This window comes from Aotus nancymaae, unplaced genomic scaffold (genome assembly GCF_030222135.1).
Source record: "Aotus nancymaae isolate 86718 unplaced genomic scaffold, 86718_ANA_hifiasm-v0.15.2.pri h1tg000193l, whole genome shotgun sequence".
Taxonomy (NCBI): Eukaryota; Metazoa; Chordata; class Mammalia; order Primates; family Aotidae; genus Aotus; species Aotus nancymaae.
In genome coordinates, this window is record NW_026988608.1 from 1,684,962 (window position 1) to 1,704,926 (window position 19,965).

Here is a 19,965-nt window from a genome sequence, read left to right on the forward strand (position 1 = left end):
CAGAGGTGGGCCACCATTGCCAAGGCAGTTCTAACTATACCTGTATAAACAGGACTGCAGGGAAGTTCACAAGACAGCTGGGCGGAGCCCACAGCAGCTCAGCAAAGCCTCTGCAGGCAGACAGTGACTAGGCTGCCTCCTCGCTGGGCAGGGCAGCCCTGAAAAAAGGCAGCAGCACAACAGAAACTCATAAATAAAGCCCTAACTCCCTGGGACAGAGCACCTGGTCAGGGGGAAAAGGGGTTTATGAGTTCTGCTGCAGCAGACTTAAACGTACCTGCCCAGCAGCTCTGAATGAATGGAGTTCAAAGCTCAGCACTTGAGCTCCTATAAAGGACAGACTGTCTCCTCCAGCAGCTCCCTGACCCCCATATATCCAAAGAGTCACCTAATAAAGGAGAGCTCAGACTGATATCTGGCGGGTATCCTTCTGGGACAAAGATAGCAGAAGAAGAAACTGGCAGCAACCCTTACTGTTCTGCAGCCACTGCAGGTGATCCCCAGGCAAGCAGGGCCTGGAGTGGACCTCAGCAGTCCTACAGCAGAGGGGCCATACTGTTAGAAGGAAAACTAAGCAACAGAAAGAAATAACTTCATCATCAACAAACTGGACATCCACTCAGAGACCCAGTCTGAAAGTCAACAACTACAAAGACGACAGGTGGATAAATCCACAAAGATGGGAAGAAACCAGCGCAAAAAGGATGAAAACACCCGAAACTAAAACGCCTCTCCTCCTACAAGGGATCACAACTCCTCACCAGCAAGGGAAAAAGGCTGGATGGAGAGTGAGTGTGATGAATTGACAGAATCAGGCTTCAGAAGGTGGGTAATAAGAAACTTCTGTGAGCTAAAATAACATGTTCTAACCCAATGCAAAGAAACTAAGAACCTTGAAAAAAGATTTGACGAAATGCTTATGAGAATAAACAACTTAGAGAGGAATATAAGTGAATTGATGGAGCTGAAAAACACAACATGAGAACTTCGCGAAGCATATACAAGTTTCAACAGCCGAACTGACCAAGCAGAAGAGAGGATATCAGAGGTCGAAGATCAACTCAATGAAATAGAATGAGAAGGCAAGATTAGAGAAAAAAGGGTAAAAAGGAATGAACAAAGTCTCCAAGAAATATGGGACTATGTGAAAAGACTTAATCTATGTTTGATAGGTGTATCTGAATGTGACGGAGAGAATGAATCCAAGCTGGAAAACACTCTTCAGGATATCATCCAGGACAACTTCCCCAACCTAGCAAGGCAGGGTAATATTCAAGTCCAGGAAATACAGAGAACACCACAAAGATATTCCTCTAGAAGAGCAAACCCAAGGCACATAATCATCAGATTCACCAGGGTTGCAATGAAGGAGAAAATGCTAAGGGCAGCCAGAGAGAAAGGTCAGATTACCCACAAAGGGAAGCCCATGAGACTCACAGCAGATCTCTCAGCAGAAACCCTACAAGCCAGAAGAGAGTGGGGGCCAATATTCAACATCCTTAAAGAAAAGAACTTTCAACCCAGATTTCATATCCAGCCAAACTAAGTTTCATAAGTGAAGGAAAAACAAAATCCTGTGTGAACAAGCAAGTACTCAGAGATTTCGTCACCACCGGGCCTACTTTACAAGAGCTCCTGAAAGAGGCACTAAACATAGAAAGGAACAACCAGTACCAGCTACTCCAAAAACATAACAAATTGTAAAGAGCATCAACACAATGAAGAAACTGCATCAACTAATGGGCAAAACAGCCAGCTAGCATCAAAATGGCAGGATCAAATTCACACGTAACAATATTAACCCTAAATGTAAATGGGCTAAATGCCCCAATCAAAAGACACAGACTGGCAAATTGGATAAAAAGCCAAAATCCATCAGTGTGCTGTGTCCAGGAAACCCATCTCACATGCAAGGATACACAAAGGCTCAAAATAAAGGGATGGAGGAAGATGTACCAAGCAAATGGAGAGCAAAAAAAAGCAGGAGTTGCAATTCTTGTCTCTGATAAAATAAGACTTTAAATCAACAAAGATCAAAAGAGACAAAGAAGGACATTACATAATGGTAAAAGGATCAATGCAACAAGAAAAGCTAAAGATCCTAAATATACGCACCCAATACAGGAGCACCCAGATACATAAGGCAAGTTCTTAATGACTTACAAAGAGACTTAGACTCCCACACAACAATAGTGGGAGACTTTAACACCCCATTGTCAATATTAGACAGATCAATGAGACAGAAAATTAACAAGGATATCCAGGACTTGAACTCAGACCTGGACCAAGCAAACCTAATAGACAGTTACAGAACTCTCCACCCCACATCCACGGAATATACATTCTTCTCAGCACCACATCACACCTACTCTAAAACTGACCACATAATTGGAAGTAAATCACTCCTCAGCAAATGCAAAAGAACGGAAATCATAACAGTCTCTCAGACCACAATGTAATCAAGTTAGAACTCAGAATTCAGAAACTAACTCAGAATCGCACAGCTTCATGGAAACTGAACAACTGGCTCTTGAATGTTGACTGGATAAACAATGAAATGAAGGCAGAAATAAAGATGTTCTTCAAAACCAACGAGAACGAAGACACAACATACCAGAATCTCTGGACACATTTAAAGCAGTCTCTAGAGGAAAACATATAGCAATAAATGCCCACGAGAAGCAAGGCGAGATATAAAATCAACACCCTATCATCAAAATTGAAAGAGCTAAAGAAGCAAGATCAAAAAACTCAAAATCTAGCAGAAGACAAGAAATAACTAAGATCAGAGCAGAACTGAAGGAGATAGATACAAAAAACCTTTCAAAAAAAATCAATAAATCCAGGAGCTGGTTTTTTGAGAAGATCAACAAAATAGCCAGACCACTAGCCAGATTAATAAAAAAGAAAAGAATGAATAATCAAATAGATGCAATAAAAAACAATAAAGGGGATATCACCACAGATTCCACAGAAATACAAACCATCATCAGAGATATTACAAACAACTCTATGAACATAAACTAGTAAACCTGGAAGAAATGGATAAATTCCTGGACACTTGCATCCTCCCAAGCCTAAACCAGGAAGAAGTCGAAACCCTGAATAGACCAATAACAAGGGCTAAAGTTGAGGCAGCAATTAAGAGCCTACCACCCAAAAAAAGCCCAGGTCCAGATGGGTTCACAGCCGAATTCTACCAGATATACAAAGAGGAGCTGGTATCATTCCTTCTGAAACTATTCCAAACAATCTAAAAAGAGGCAATTCTTCCCAAATCATTTTATGAGCCCAACATCATCCTGATACCAAAACCTGGCAGAGACTCAGCAAGAAAACTAAACTTCAGGCCAATATCCATGATGAACATAGATGCAAAACTCTTCAATAAAATATTGGCAAATCGATCACAACAGCACATCAAAAAGCTTATCCATCACAATCAAGTAGGCTTCATCCCAAGGATGCAAGGCTGGTTCAACATACGCAAGTCTATAAACGTAATTCACCACATAAACAGAACCAAAGACAAAAACCACATGATTATCTCAATTGAGGCAGAGAAGGTCTTTGACAAAATTCAACAGCCCTTTATGCTAAAAACCCTCAATAAATTAGGTATTGACGGAACGTATCTCAAAATAATAAAAGCTATTTACGACAAACCAACAGCCAATATCATACTGAATGGGCAAAAACTGGAAGCATTCCCTTTGAAATCTGGCACCAGAGAAGAATGCCCTCTCTCACCACTCCTATTCAATATAGTACTGGAAGTTCTAGCCAGAGCAATCAGGCAAGAAAAAGAAATAAAGTGTATTCAATTAGGAAAGGAGGAAGAAAAATTGTCTCTATTTGCAGACGACATGATTGTATATCTAGAAGACCCTATCATCTCAGCCCAAAATCTCCTGAAACTGATAAGCAACTTCAGCAAAGTCTCAGGATACAAAATCAATGTGCAAAACTCACAAGCATTCCTATACACCAATAACAGACTTAAAGAGAGCCAAATCAAGAACGAACTGCCATTCACAATTGCTACAAAGAGAATAAAATACCTAGGAATACAACTAACAAGGAACGTAAAGGACCTCTTCAAGGAGAACTACAAACCACTGCTCAACGAAATAAGAGAGGACACAAACAGATGGAGAAACATTCCATGTTCATAGTTAGGAAGAATCAATATCGTGAAAATGGCCATACTGCCCAAAGTAATTTACAAATTCAACACTATTCCCATCAAGCTATTAATGACCTTCTTCACAGAACTGGAAAAAACCACCTTAAACTTCATATGGAACCAAAAGACAGCACGCATAGCCAAGTCAATTCTAAACAAAAAGAACAAAGCGGGAGGCATCACACTACTGGACTTCAAACTATACTACAAGGCTACAGTAATCAAAACAGCATGGTACTGGTACAGAGATACACAGAACAGAGGCCTTGGAGGCAACACCACACGTCTACAACCATCCGATGTTTGACAAACCTGACAAAAACAAGCAACGGGGAAAGGTGTCCCTGTTTAATAAATGGTGTTGGGAAAACTGGCTAGTCATGTGCAGAAAGCAGAAACTGGACCCCTTCCTGACAGCTACACTAAAATTAACTCCAGATGGATTAAAGACTTAAACATGAGACCTAACACCATAAAAACCCTAGAAGAAAATCTAGGCAAAACCATTCAGGACATAGGCGTAGGCAAGGACCTCATGACCGAAACACCAAAAGCATTGGCAACAAAAGCCAAAATAGACAAATGGGACCTAATCAAACTCCAGAGCTTCTGCACAGCAAAAGAAACAGTCATTAGAATGAATTGGCAACCACCAAAATGGGAAAAAATTTTTGCAAACTCCCCATCTGACAAAGGGCTGATATTCAGAATCTACAAAGAACTAAAACAGATTTATAAGAAAAAAAACAAACAAGCCCATTCAAAAGTGAGTGAAGTATATGAACAGACACTTTACAAAAGAAGACATACATGAGGCCAACAAACATATGAAAAAATGCTCATCATCACTGGTCATTAGAGAAATGCAAATCAAAATTACATTGACATACCATCTCATGCCAGTTAGAATGCTGATCATTAAAAAATCTGGAGACAACAGATGCTGGAAAGGATGTGGAGAAATAAGAACACTTTTACACTGTTGGTGGGAGTGTAAATTAGTTCAACCATTGTGGAAGACAGTGTGGCGATTCCTCAAGGACTCTGATATAGAAATTCCATTTGACCCAGCAATCCCATTACTGGGTATATATCCAAAGGATTATAAATCGTTCTACTATAAGGACACATGCACACGAATGTTCATTGCAGCACTGTTTACAATAGCAAAGACCTGGAACCAACCCAAATGACCATGAATGACAGACTGGATAAAGAAAATGATCTTTAACCTAGCCCATCATATCAGTAAAACAAGGCTGCTAATGCCTCTCTCCCAATAACTTGCCCCTGAAATACATCTTCTATTAGCATTTATTAGAAACACACACAGCCCTGAGATTCTTATTTTTTGTAAAGACAGGGTCTTGCTATGTTGCCTAGGCTGGAGTGCAGTGGAATGATCTTGGCTCACTGCAACCTCTGCCTCCCGGGTTCAAGTGACTCTCCTGCCTCAGCCTCCTGGGTACCTGAGATTACAGGCATGCGCCACCATGTCCGGCTAATTTTTGTATTTTTCGTAGATAGGGTTTCACTGTGTTGGCCAGGCTGGTCTCGAACTCCTGACCTCAGGTGATCTTCCTGCCTTGGCCTTCCAAAGTGCTAGGATTACAGGCATGAGCCACTGTGGCCAGCAATAATTTTTAAAATAAACAAAAGTAGATTAGAAACATTATCTCCTACTTCAAAAAAATCCACATCTAATTCTGCCATAAAAAGGAATAAAATCCTGACATATGGTACAACATGGCTGAGCCTTTGATACATCATGTGCAGAGAAATAAGCCAAATACAGGTGGACAAACACTGTCTTTCCACCTGTGTGAGGTCCCTAGACTAGGCAAGTTCAGGGATGGAAAGTAGAAAGGTAGCTGCCAGGGGCTGGGGGTGGGGAGAAGGGGGAAGGATTGTTTAAGAGGTACAAAGTTGTGTTGGTCATAATGAAAAGTTTTGCAAATAGGCAGAGGTGATGGTTACACAACACTGTAAAGCATTTAACACCCCTGAACTGCTCATTTATGAATGGCTAAAATGATAAATACTATGCCATGTATATTTTACAACAATTAAAAAAATATTCGTAGACCTCAAAAAAAAAATCCCATCTCTGCCAACCTGGGAGTTACATTTCTCTCTGTAGGTCAAGTGAAACATGACCGAAACCACCCTAAGTTCCTGACACACAGATGCAAACTCGAGGGCCTGCCTCTGGGTGGTAGTGTGTGTCCACCGCAGCCTGCCCTGCGAGGGACACGGAGGTTATCAGGGCGCGTGGTGTGTGTCTCCACCGCAGCCTGCCCTGCGAGGGATACAGAGGTTATCAGGGCGCGTGGTGTGTGTCTCCACTGCAGCCTGCCCTGCAAGGGACACGGAGGTTATCAGGGCGCGTGGTGTGTGTCTCCACTGCAGCCTGCCCTGCAAGGGACACGGAGGTTATCAGGGCGCGTGGTCAGAGAGAGGTTCCATCTACTACTTTTTAAATAACCTCAGCAGATGGATTTCTGTGATTAATATTTTACCTATGACATATGTTACTGTGATCTGTACTTTAGGGAGTATGCAAAAAGCCCTAAGCAGATACCTTCATAATTCAAATAGATTGTGCCTTTTACTACTGAATTCTGTATTTTTTTTTTTTGAGATGGAGTCTGACTCTGTTGCCCAGGCTCGAGCACAGCGGCAGAATCTCAGCTCACTGCAACCTCCGCCTCCTGGGTTCAATTCTCCTGCCTCAGCCTCCCGAGTAGCTGGGACTACAGGAGTGCCACCAAGTCCAGCTAATTTTTTATTTTTCAGTAAAAACAAGGTTTCACCATATTGGACAGGCTGGTCTCAAACTCCTGACCTCGTGATCCTCCCACCTCAGCCTCCCAAAGTGCTAGGATTACAAACATGAGCCACTGCGCCCTGCCTGAATTCTGTATTCTTAATCACCTGATATTTCAGATGCCTTTAACAACTTACTGATACAAATACCATAAACAAAGTTAAAATCAAAGAAATGTGACCTGTGACATTCAACTAGCTCTGTAGGGTCGGACAAAAAGCAAGGGAGCTACAGAATCCACCATCGGCCTCTGCCCGATGAAAGCGCTTTTAAAGCGCAACATGTTTATCTATTTGGATAAACACTCCAAAGCAGAGGTAGGCTATGGACGGATTTCAGACGCTGCCACCAGGGAGGGAAGAAGGGCAGGCCGCAGAATTGGTGAGTAAAAATGGAGACCTTCGACGTAACTGCAGCCGTCACCTCCTTAAAAAACCCAAAACAAGATGGACAGTTGTTAGGTGCTGAGTTTGTGGGTGTTTATTTATATTACGCTAATAATAATTATTTATTCTAAAAGCAACCTATAGGTCTATCCAAACGTGAGGTGGCAAACCATGGAGACGTCCGTACAGAGGTCACTGCAGAGGGCAGGAACGAAGCTGAGACACAGCCTTAGGGACGCTAACAAATGCAGTGGCGCACGTACAGCATGAATCCCTCCTTTTCAGTCAGTATTAGCAGCTGAGTTTTTGTTTCGCTTTCTTTTAAGTCTAGCTATGTATTAGAGCTTTGTAATGAATACACTTTGATGGATATCTACTTTGCCATTCTAGATCCTGGAACCAAACAATTGAAACGAAAAAAAAAAAGTTTAAGGCGTTTTCAGCACGACAAAATGGCAGCCTATAACAGTGAAAATTCCAGAAAACCAGAGCACAAGAGAAGGTAGAGTGACAAGCGGTGTGAGTCGTCATGGGGGTGCGCGCGCAGCAGCAGGAAAACCTTCCTCCTTCCGGTGGCCACAAGGCAGTCTTTGCCTTTTCTCAAAGGCACTTTTCTCCTTCTATCTACAAAACAATGCATTCTTGGTGTGGAACTTAATAGAGAAAGCTGCACAACAAAAGCCAAAGCCAAGTCCCTGTTAGTGCAGATGTGACCCCCTTTCCCCACAGGCACCCCCGATGTCAGCTGGGTATCTGCCTTCCAGAGCAGCATTTACCACCACGCCTGGCCTTGCATGGGGTCCCTGTTCTTCTGCAAGCTACTGCTTTTCACCTGATGTGCCACAGACTGCTTTCCAACAGGCATAGAACACTCTTATTCCAGAAAGCATGTGTTCTAACACGTGTTCGCCTCACTACTTTTAGGCATTTAGCGTTTGCAATGTCGTACTGCTGCAGTGCACATCTTCCTGAAATGCATACCTATTCCCTATAGAATTCCTACCAGTGGAACCTTGGGGTCCTAATCCTTGTGTAAAGCTTGAGAGAGAAATGTCAAATTACCCTCCAAAAAATGAGTGTACAGACACTATTTCCAGAAACGACTAGGAAAAATGGAACATTATCATTGCTTTTATTAGAATGTCTTTGCTTATTTTGAGACAGGGTCTTAATCTGTTGCCCAGGCTGGAGTGCAGTGGTGTGATTACAGCTCACAGCAGCCTTGACCTCCTGGGCTCAAAGGATCCTCCTGCCTCGGCCTCCCAAAGTGCTGGAATTACAGGTGTGAGGCTGGTCATCTTTGCTCATTAATGCCATTTCTGCGACGATTTATGTTAACTCTTTTACTCATCACCCACTTAAATCAGCCACTAGTGGTGGTTAAACACACAGACCTACTGTCTGTGTTTTTCCACTCAAACGTCGCCAGTTATCGGAGAACTCGCTGCCTTTCGGGCAGGTATGATGACTCACCCAAGAATTCACGAAAGCACTTTCTGAGTGCCAGGTAGTGCTGGGTGCTGTGCGCAGCGCAGAGAAAGATCAGCACAGCCTCGGTCTTCACGCGGCTACATTCCTATTTTATCTGTGGTTTTATCATCTCTGGAGATTCAGATAAAATAAGCTCAAGTCTGTTTCATGCTCTGAGGTAGTCTAAAATCATTCGCAAGACTTCTGTGACTGCTCCAAGATTGCCTATTTCCGTGGCTGCCCCTACCCCTGAGCTCTACACTCCTGACAGTCCACACCTGCCACGGCGGTTCCACGAGAGAATAATGGGAGCCTGCAACGGAGTGAACCCTACCACCTGGGCTTGGTAAGCATAATCTCAGATGTTCACATGCCCAAATGGCCTGACGACACATGGCTCAGAACGTCCCCATCCCCATCATGAGGCCTTGCATGATGTACCTGCATTCAATTCACCAGTTGCTCTTTGTCCCATATATTCTTCCTCTTCCACCCCATTACTGACCCAAACATGGATCTCAGCTCTCTTTCTTAACGCTCAAGAGCAGCAACAGCAATAAAAAAATGTACTAGTCAAAGACACATGCATAATAAATTCAACTGTACTCGGAGAGGAGTGTGTGGAACGCGGGCAGAGAAGTAAAAATCTAGCTTAATAATTTTTTAAAACTCAAAAGACATAATGTATAAAGAAGTTTTACAGGCTGAGTGCGGTGGCTCACGCCTGTAATCCCAGCACTTTGGAAGGCCAAGGTACGTGTATCACTTGATCTCAGGAGTTCGAGTCCAGCCTGCCAACAGGGTGAAACCTCATCTCTACTAAAAATAAAATAAAAAATTAGCCGGGGAATGGTGGCGCACCTGTAATCATGCCTCAGGAGGCTGAGGCAGGAGAACTGGTTGCACCTGGGAGGCGGAGGTTGCAGTGAGCTGAGACCACGCCACCGAGCTTCAGCCTGGGTACTGGAGCAAGACTCCGTCTCGAACCAAACCAAACCAAAAAAACACCTTTACAGCCTTTTTAAAGTTCAGTAGAAAAACGGACAAAAGATGTGACCAAAGCAATTCACAGAATAGAAAGAGTCAAGGAAAAAAGCTCAATTGCACAACTGGTAAGGAAATGAAAATTACAACATTAGACTCACTACCGAAATAGCTCAAGTAAAAAGAGCAATGTTTAAGGACTTCTGGGGAAGCTGTAAGTTGGCACCACCTTTTGGAGGGCAGTTTGGCAACATCCAGATGTCCATATGCATGGCCTCTGACAACGTGTGCTCACTGCTGGGTGTCTGCCACCCAGGAACACCCACACAAGGGCAGAAGGATGGACGAGACTCTCCCGCACTCTCATTAGAAATGGCAAACACTGGACCAGTTAAATAAGTAAGGGAATACTATGCAGCCATCAAAACAGGCAGCCTAGTTAAAAATATTTAAGTATGGGCTCTGTCTCAGAACATTTGCATGGAAATAAAGACTGTAGCACCTATTAGCTCTGAGACCTTCACCAAATCACTTAATCTTCCCGAGACTCGATGGTCTAATGTGCACAATGAAGGCTACACAGTAGTACTTACATCTCAACGGGCTGAGGCGGTGTGGGGGGGTGTTAGCAGAAAGCCCGATTCATTGTTAAGATCTCCAATTATACACTATTAGTGAAAAAATGCAAGTGGTGGCTGGATGCCCATGGCTCATGTTTGTATTCCCAGCATTTCTGGAGGCCGAAGTGGGAGGATCACTTGAGGTCAGGAGTTCAAGACCATCCTGGGGAACACAGCAAGACCCTGTCCCTATAAAAAAATAGAAAAAAGCTGGGCATGGCAGTGCACGCCTAGAGTTCCAGCTACTCTGGACGCTGAGCTAAGAGAGGACTGCTTGAACCTGAGAGGTCAAGGCTGCAGAGCTGTGATCGCACCACTGCACCCCAGCCTGGCCGACAGAGGAGTAACACCTTGTTTCCAAGAGAGGAAAGGAAAGGAAAAGGAGTAGTAAAAACAATGCTGAGTAATACAGAAAATCTTATTCAATGTCTAGAATAAGGTTCCACATTTGTGGATTAAAAAATATGGCTTATACACAAACTACATTTTACAGTATAAACACATAGAAAATGATTGAAAAAGATACCGTTAAGAGCAGTGGCTTCTGAGAAAGACTCCAGGACAGCAGTGGGATGAAGAGGAACTTTCGCTCTGTGCTTTTTTTTTTTGTGAGAAAAAAAAAAAAGTGTAATGATGTGATCTCAGCTCACTGCAACCTCCACCTGCCGGGTTCAAGCGATTCTCCTGCCTCAGCCCCCTGGGTAGCTGGGATTACAGGCATGTGCCACCATGCCCAGCTAATTTTTTTGTAGTTTTAAAGAGACAGGGTTTTACCATGTCGGTTAGGCTGGTCTTGAACCCCTGGCCTCGTGATCCACCTGCCTCAGCCTCCCAAAGTGCTGGGATTACAGGCATGAGCCACCACGCCCAGTTCGTTCTGTGCTCTTGATGCAGCTGTTCTATCATTTGATTTTCTTTAAATAATAAACACTCTCTTTTGGTATTATGAGATAAAACCAGCACAATCTAGTGAAGATGAGAGATGGCAGTTAACCCTGAAATCTGCCCTGTCCTTGACATTCCAACTGCAAGTAGCTTGCATTAGAGCAGTAGTTCTCAAAGTGTGGTCTGTGAGCCCTTGAGGGTCCATGAGGTCAAGGCTATTTTCATAATCATCCTTGTATGTCATTTTCCATGGATGAGCAAAGCCAACGGCAGGTGGAGCTGCTGGTGGCTCAGCACGAACCATGGCAGCAGCCCCAGTCTCTCCTCTCCACGCCCTGCACAGACACGGAGAAAAGGAAAGCAAAACGAAAAAGGCCAGTTTTGCTTAGCTTATTCCCTGATGAACGGTTAAAATAATGCGCCACTTTATTCAACTCCAGCCCTGTGATAAAATGTGCCACCAGAGAACTTTTGCTGCATCCCCAAATACAACCGTCTCAAGAAACAGCATGCAGTACAGTTGTTTGTGTTGAAAAACAAAAAACAAAATTCAGTTTATCTCATTACATCCTCACAGCACACTGAGGACACCAGATGTGTAGGGGCCTCTCCCCATCAGCAAGGAAGCATCAGTTCTGCAGGCGGACACCGGCTGGGGCCCTCCAATCCCATTAAATCCTGGCGCTCAGAGAAAGCATCAAATCCCACAGGTTGAGAGTTCTATCCCACAAGACTGCCCCACTTCGAAAGTCAACGGCAAGCCTCAGGTTGTGTTACTTGTACTTCTGGCTGAGTGGCTATAAATGAGAGTGTCCACAACCCTGACTCAACACACACATCTCAGGGAAAGGATACCACAAAGGATACAGGGGAGATGCGCAGGGCTGGGGATGGGGGATGAGATGCAGAGCTCCCATGATGCAGAGATCAAGAGAGGTCTGGGCGTGTCCCCCTCCAGAAATATATGGAAGCCATCTTCAAACCGGTCCTTACATAGGCAAGACTGTTTAAATCACTAGTCATGGGCGATCAGCTTCACGACTTCAGCCCCCCGCCCCTCACCACTCCCTGGAGGCTGGGGATTGGGGCTGAAAAGACCCAACCCTCTAATGCTCCCTAGGTCTTTCTGGTGACCAGCCCCCATTCTGAAGCTACCTAGGGGTTGCCGGCCCTTAACCAACTCTTTACCATAACAAGAGACACTTACCACTGAAGAGTCCAAGGATTTTAGGAGTTGTGTACTAGGGAAGACCAAATATATATTCCACAGTATAATACAAGCTGAACTAGTCCTTTTTTTTCATGGAATGCCATTTTTATTTGAAAGAACAACTGACCAACTTTGGTTATTAAGAATTTGGTATGTGGCAGAAATTTACTTGAAAATGAACACAGTGAGCCTCTCACTTCACAGAAAGTAACTGACAGTATTCGTTACTAATGATAAAATCCAAGCTTTCAAGAAAAAATTAGAATTCTGGAAAACTTTTTATCTACTACTGCTAATTTGACAGCTTCTCACTTTCTCTTCTGATGAGATCAGTGGTGATATCAAAAAATACGATTTTCTTCAATTTTACATAATGGAATGTGTCAACATTTAGGGAAAAAAAAAAAACCTCCATGTGTAACAGTATTTCCAAACCACTCCCGTGTGATGTTACCCAATCATGTCCATGACAAAGACCCACTCCAAGCACAAGACAGACCTCAGGCTCTGAGGAAAGAGGGTACTGAAAGCTGGCTGCCGCGGAAGGACAGGCGCACCCAAACGAGCTGCCCCCCACGTGGAAGTGTGAGGCCACGGTTTTTTTTACACATTTGAATAAAGCAACTGGAACACACTGAATGCAGAAGGAGGTCTGAGAATCCAGCGTCATCTCTTAAACCACGTATTTTAAAAGGATTTGCAAAAGTGTAACACAACACCATTTGTCTCGCTAAATCTGTTTTGGAAAAGTTGTTTCTCATGAAAAATGTTAACATGCATTATGTTATTATTTTAAAGTAAAATAATAAACATTTTGAGTTGTTCTGTTTTAATTTCAAATACAGAAAACATTCAATAGCTATAACCAGCACAAAGGCTCTCTGGATCCTCAACAATAACCACTACGAGTATAAAAGCATTCCAGAACCCAAAGACTGAGAATCGACTCTAGGGGTCAGCAAACCACCACCTGGGCACAGTCTGGCCAGCTGCCTGTTTCTGTAGCATGCTGTATGTAGGCAGGGCACACCACCACGCCGTCCATCTCTGCAGGGTCTATGGCTGACTTCCTGCTAAAGGCAGAGTTGAATCCAGTAGTTTCAACAGGGACAGTACAGCCTGCGAAGTCTGAAACACTGACCATTTGGCCCTTTACAAAAAAGCTTGCCCACCCTGAAACTAGAGTAAGCCTATTTCCCAAGCTTTATTATTGCAGTAACTTCCTACTTCCATCCTTAGCCCACCACCATCCATTCTCCAAAGGGCAGAGCGACCTTAAAAACGAAGCTGATGTCACTCCTCTGCTTAGGATCTTAAAAGCTCACAATCACTCAAGAGTCCTCAACACAAGTATTCAAGGCCTTTATTCATCATCCTCTGGCCCCAGCCAGCCTCCTGCTCATCACAGCCACTCCCTTCTCTGCCAGACAATCATGCAATGCAGTGACTTCTCAGAACACACCATGCTGTCCAACCTCGATTCCAAGCCCTCTCCACCTGGAACATTCTTCTCCCCTTCCCTTCCTCCCTCTTATCATCCCTGGCGTCCTCCCTTCCACTCCCCACCCAAGTCTGTACTGAGCGCTTCTTCACACTGCCTCAACGTGTCCTGGTCCCAGCCATGGTGCAAGGACCCACCTGCTTGTCCGTGTCCGAACAGAGCTTCCTGCAGGCATGACCTGTATTTCTATTTCCAACACCCAGCACCAGCAGCCCTTTGGAACACCGCTGGGAACTTTTCAGATGTGCCAAGCTGAATGCTGGCCCCTGCCATACTCCTCATTTTTCTGAAATTGGCTCACTGAAATGACACAGCCAGCTATTCTCCTATGCAAGAGGGGCCTCTTAAGACCACAATCTCTAACCAGTTACCAGTTACGTGCTTCTGTTTGCCACAGCTTTCCGTACATTTTCTGGAACCTTCACAGCAACCCCGTAATGGTCACAAGTAATAGTATCAGTTTTACAGATGAGAAAAAGACGGTAAGTAACTTACCATGTTATACAAAGCTAGAAGAGGGGGAAAATGGGATGTGTACCAAATTCCATGCGCACAGTCCCTTTCCACTACCTATTAATATCATGACACTCCACACCCTAACACCAGTTGAAGAGACAAGCCGAGTAATGCATGTGACAAAATTAGGGAACCAGAAGCAGGACACAGCCAATCGCTAAACACGGAAGAGGAGTGCAAGGGAAGTCTGGAGGCTGAGAATACACTGACTGCTGGGAGAGCTGGAGAGACTCGCCAAGTGGGATCAAGGTGGACGGAGACGGATCAGCAGGGCTCGGAGCACGGATGGGAGGAAAAGGAATACTGCAGGCTGAGAAAGAAGCAGGAGAGAAGATCATGGGATGGGAATAATCACTGACTAATAATGGAAAAATTAAGAGGCCAGGCCAGTGGAAGGGCTCTGGGCAGGCGGAGACGAAGCAGGTGAGGAAGAACAAGAAACCGCCATTTTTGCGTTTAAATATAACTACAACCAGGCCCAAATACCTTAAAATACAAGAGAATTAATGAACAGTTGTATCTAACACTTGAAAAGCACTTTACAGGTTCCAAAAGCACCGTGCATTGTTTGATCTTAACAAAAACCTTCCAATTGAACTTCTAGGTAAGCGAGCTGAGGCTCAGGAAGGTGCCCTCAGAGCTGAAAACAGCAGACGCAAACCAAACCCACAACTTCCCATGAGAACAGCAGACTGCGTACACTCAGGGAACACGAAAAACCACCAGGGAGGATCAAACACCACCATTTATCTTGTAAACTGAACTTCATGATAGAACTCTGACTAGGCCAGCCTCCTGGACATTAAGACACAGCTGTGCTAAGTATGATGAGCCTGTGAATCTTCAGGCACATGCAACTGATTTCCTGAAGGCAGAAGCTTCCTATTAAATTCTCTCATAAGTCAAACTGCAAAAATGTTAGATTGTTTGCTTGTTTGATGGCCTTCCCCAGAGGATGCTTTCCTGAAGGTTCTCTTCAATGGCAGACGTATAAATATTAAGTGAATGAAAATTCTACAATGCAATACAGAAATCAGACCAGGAACAATTCAAATAAGCACACACCGTGTTAAACACAGAGGAAATCAGTACATATGACGGAAAAGTTCTGCATTCACTGATACTGTATTTTATTGATTCTAAGGACAATTCCTCACATTTTGGTATCTTTGAAATTAGATGTATCTTTTATATATACATAGATAGCAAAGACATTATAAAACATTATATATAAATCATATATCTAATTTCAAAGATTACATATACATTATATACATATATATATATATATATATATATATATATATATTTTTTTTTTTTTTTTCCTTTTCTTTTTTTCTGAGACAAAGTCTCACTTTGTTGCCCAGGCTGGAGTGCAGTGGCACAATCATAGCTCACTGCAGCCTCAACCTCCCTGGCTCAAGTGATCCTCCCACCTCAGCCTCCTGAGTAGCGGGGACTACAGGTGTGTACCACCATACCTGGCTAACATTTTATTTTTTATTTTTTTGTAGATACAGGATCTCACTATGTTGCCCAGGCTGGTCTCAAATTGCGGAAAGATGTGTATGGTTCGAGATTGAAACTAGGCGTATTTTATATGATCTGAAAAGTTTATTGATTTTTTTGTTTTTTTAAAACATATTACTTTTTTGTTTGATTTTGCATATGCCAAGCAAGTGACAGTTCAGCCTTACTCAAGTGTGACTTCGGTCCCAGTAAAGCAAAACTTGTGTGGGAGTAGGGAGGTGAGAGGGCTTAATGCCTGCCTTAATTTCTGTGAGCTACTCAAGCTTGAGGGCCGGGTGTCACCCTTCCTGCCCCAGCCCTTACAGAGGACCCAGCAAGAAGGTCATGATAGGCAACAGTTGCTGAGTGGTCCGTGGTAGAGATTGCTCACAATACTTTGCCCACGTCAGTTAATTTAATCTTCACACAACCTAAGAAGGGAGTAAATGCTGTTCTTCCCAATCTCAGATGCAGAATCCAAGGTGCGGAAGCAACGAACCTGGGTCATAAAGCAAGTCTATGGGAGGGCCAGGGTTTGAAGCCATGCCGACTGGCCACAGAGCCCTGCCTGGGGTGCAGCATTGCTTCAGCCACCGTTTGCGGCCAGTGCAGTACTGACGAAGCTCCACTGTGGAATGTGGCCACCCAGCCCTGGGGTGGAGCTATTCTTCCAAAGCTCCGCAAGAATCTTGCCACCAGGAATCGTATGAAAATGCCTTTGAAGGCAAATGAAAATGAAATGCCTTTAAAGGAAGTGCATATCAAAATGATGTAAGATTAGTAACAAGGATTCAAGAATAGCATCACTTTCCAACCAATTCTCAAAATATTTGAAGAGCAGCTATCCCAGAGACAGTGAGTGAAACACCTGCATGTCAACCAAGCGCTGCAGCACCTCTGCCTGCGGAGCCCCCTGCTTGCAACAGGAAACGCGGAAAACGGCTGTTAGCTTATACCTCCAAAACGTTCAGGTGCTAAACGGTGACTGCCTTCTGGAAATTGTTAATACTGTGCACATTTTTTCTGCATGTTATGTAGTCACCTTCACCCAGCCTGTCCTGCCTGTCCTGGAACGCACTTCATTCATCATGTGATGTGTTTCTCAACGTCACATGGTATTTCATCCTTTGTTTCTCTCTCTGATAGACTGTTTTTTTTTAAACTCTTTCTTTTCTTTTCTGGAGACAGGGTCTCACTGTAACCCAAGCTGTAGCGCAGTGGCACCATGTTGGCTCACTGCAGCCTCTGCCTCCTAGCCTCAAGTAGTCCACCCAGCTCAGCCTCCAGAGTAGCTAGGACTACAGACGTGTGTGCCACCACACCAGGCTAATTTTTGTTATTGCAGGGGGTTTCGCCATGCTGCCCAGGCTGGTCTTGAACTCCTGGCCTTAACTGGTCTGCCCACTTCAGTCTCCCCAGGCGCTGAGATTACAGGCGTGAGCTATCATTCCTGGTCTGGTTTCTCTACTTAAAAAAAAAAATTGCTTTACTGGGACAGAAGTCACACTTGAGTAAGGCTGAACTGTCACTTGCTTGGCATATGCAAAATCAAACAAAAATAATGCTTTTAAAAAATAAAAAAATCAATAAACTTTTCAGATCATATAAAATACGCCTAGTTTCAATCTCAAACCATACACATCTTTCCGCATTTCTCAGAGCCCAGTTTCACCTGCTTCATCACCCAGGCCCTGTTTGTCCCAGGGGGCTAGGAATCTCCAAATGCCCTCAATAGTCATGTGCCAAACCAGACACTGCCAAGGAGAGATACAGGGTGGGGAAGAGGGAGTAAAAGGTCATGGGGGATTAAGATGGAGCGAGGCGGACAGGACGTTTGACCAGGGGCTTTCAGCAACTTAAGGCAGGGAAAGTGTATTTGGTGCACACAAAAATCATTTTTAAGAAGAGGTTAAAGGTTTACAATGTTCAGTAAGATGTATGAACAAAAAAAAAAAAGGCCACTATGGCTCTAGATCTGAAATACTAATCAAACTTCTAAGACTCGACCAAGTTCTCCATTCAGCTGTGCGGAAGGAAAGCTACACAGCTTCTAAACTTTAAGGTGACATGTAAGCTTCATGGAAAGCTGGGGCAGGAGGCACTCCCCAGTTCCCTCCCAGCACCCTAAAACTTTGTGCCTGGGCCAATTTAAGGGTATGATTTCAGGCAAAGACCAAGTTAACACCGTAAGGTTCAAGATCAAAATCTGGAGCAGAGACTTTAAAATGTATCAGTGGAGAAGGAACAATAATACTTCATAGTAAAATTCAAGGACTTTAGAACCTCAGAAAGCGGACCTTAAGAATCAGGGAGCCAGTGCTCTCGTTAAGGGTGGACAAACCCAGGCAACCAGCTTGCTGGAGAGTGCACCGGCGAGGAAACGCAGAGACGGATCGGGGGAGCCCCAGGCGCGCCCCCATCCTCTGGGCGATGGTGCCGCGCCGCCTGAGCGCAGGATCTGGACTCCGTTCCCGTCCCCGGCTCCGCCGCGATCTCCTCGGTTCCGCCCCGGGCGCGCGCCGGGTTCGGAGGGCCCGGCCGCCCATGACCTTGGTGACTTACATAAGCCCCGCCGCGGGCCAGGCGCCTCCGCCCACGCCCCGCGGGACAGGACCGCGGACAGAGGACGGCAACCCCCCGACCCCGGCCCCCATCCTCCTGCCTGCCTTCCACCAGCGCGTGGGGCCCGGAGGCCGCGGCCGGGCTGGGCGCTGCCCGCGAGGATCCCGGGGCGGGGCGAGGCGCGGGCCTCACCTTCGGCCACGTCCTCGTCGATGGCCCCCTTGACCTGCGAGAAGCACCACTGGAAGTCGTTGCCGCCCGCGGGGCAGCCGCCGCCTCCGGCTCCTGCAAACACAACGGGGCGGTCAGACAGCCCGCGGCCCCCACCCGCTCCCGCGGCCCCCGCCGGCCCGCGCAGGCCCCTCACCTGCCATGGCAGCCGGCGGCGGGACGGGCGGGGACCGCGGCGGACCAGGGAGACGGCCTCCGCGCCGCTGCAGCCGAGCGCTCAGTCCCGACCGGCTCCTCCTCCGCCGCCGCCGCCGCCGCCGCCACCGCCGCCACCGCCGCCGGGGAGGGATTTTTTTCCTTTTTCAAAATGGCGCCCAATGCCCGTCGCCCTGCTCGATGACGTCATCTCCCTCCGCCTCCTCGGACAGGCCGCGGGCGGGGCGGGCCGCGGGGGCTGTCGGGGGTGTCCACTGCGCCTGCGCGAAACGAACCTGGCCGTGGGCCCAGCGCCGCTCTGGTCTGGGAAGGGGGCGCCTGGGCGGCTGCGGAGGGAAGCTGGGGCCGGTGGGCACAGGAGAGCTCCTCGGCCGTCGGCCTCCCTCAGTGGTCCGGTGTGAGCCCGGCGCTCCCCTGAAGACTAGCACTGCCCCTCCGGAACTCCGGCAGGGCCTCGGCGGCTGCCGCACACGTCCACCGCGCGCCGCTGGGCCGGACACGCCCCCATTCCGCGTCGGCCAATGGGAGCGTGGGTTCTCCGCGGAACAGCCAATGGAGGGCGCGTTTGGCAGCGGTGGGCGGAGCATGTCACCTGAGCGCGCCGCACCTGAGCGCGTCCTCCCGCCCACCGCCCGCTGCCAGGAGTCTCGCACTGTTGCCCCGGTTTGAGTGCAGGGGCGCGATCGCGGCTCCCTACACCCTTGACCTCCTGGGCTCAATCCATCCTACTGCTTCAGCCTCGGACGTAGCTGCGAGCTAATTTTTAAATTTTTTGTAGAGACAGGGTTCTCTCTGTGTTGCCCAGGCTGGCCTCGAAGTCCTGGGTTCAAGCCATCCCACTGCGTCAGCCTCGTAAGTAGTTGCGAGTACGCTACTTTTTATTTTTATTTTTTTGTAGAGACGGAGATCTCTCTCTGTTGCC

The 19,965-nt window shown here is 45.9% G+C and overlaps 1 protein-coding gene across 2 annotated transcripts in view; it reads right to left on the reverse strand.

Moving 5' to 3' along the window:
• The window catches only part of PPP2R2D (protein phosphatase 2 regulatory subunit Bdelta), a 52,521-nt gene extending 33,594 nt beyond the window's left edge, over window positions 1-18,927 (reverse strand). Inside the window, exon 1 of one of the 2 annotated variants that reach the window (XM_012475192.3) lies at window positions 18,849-18,927. The gene's annotated coding sequence lies outside the window, so the exon portion shown is untranslated. The remainder of the gene's footprint in view (window positions 1-18,848) is intronic. The other variant, XM_064371823.1, reaches the window with a different exon arrangement.
• Window positions 18,928-19,965: the final 1,038 nt, after the last annotated feature.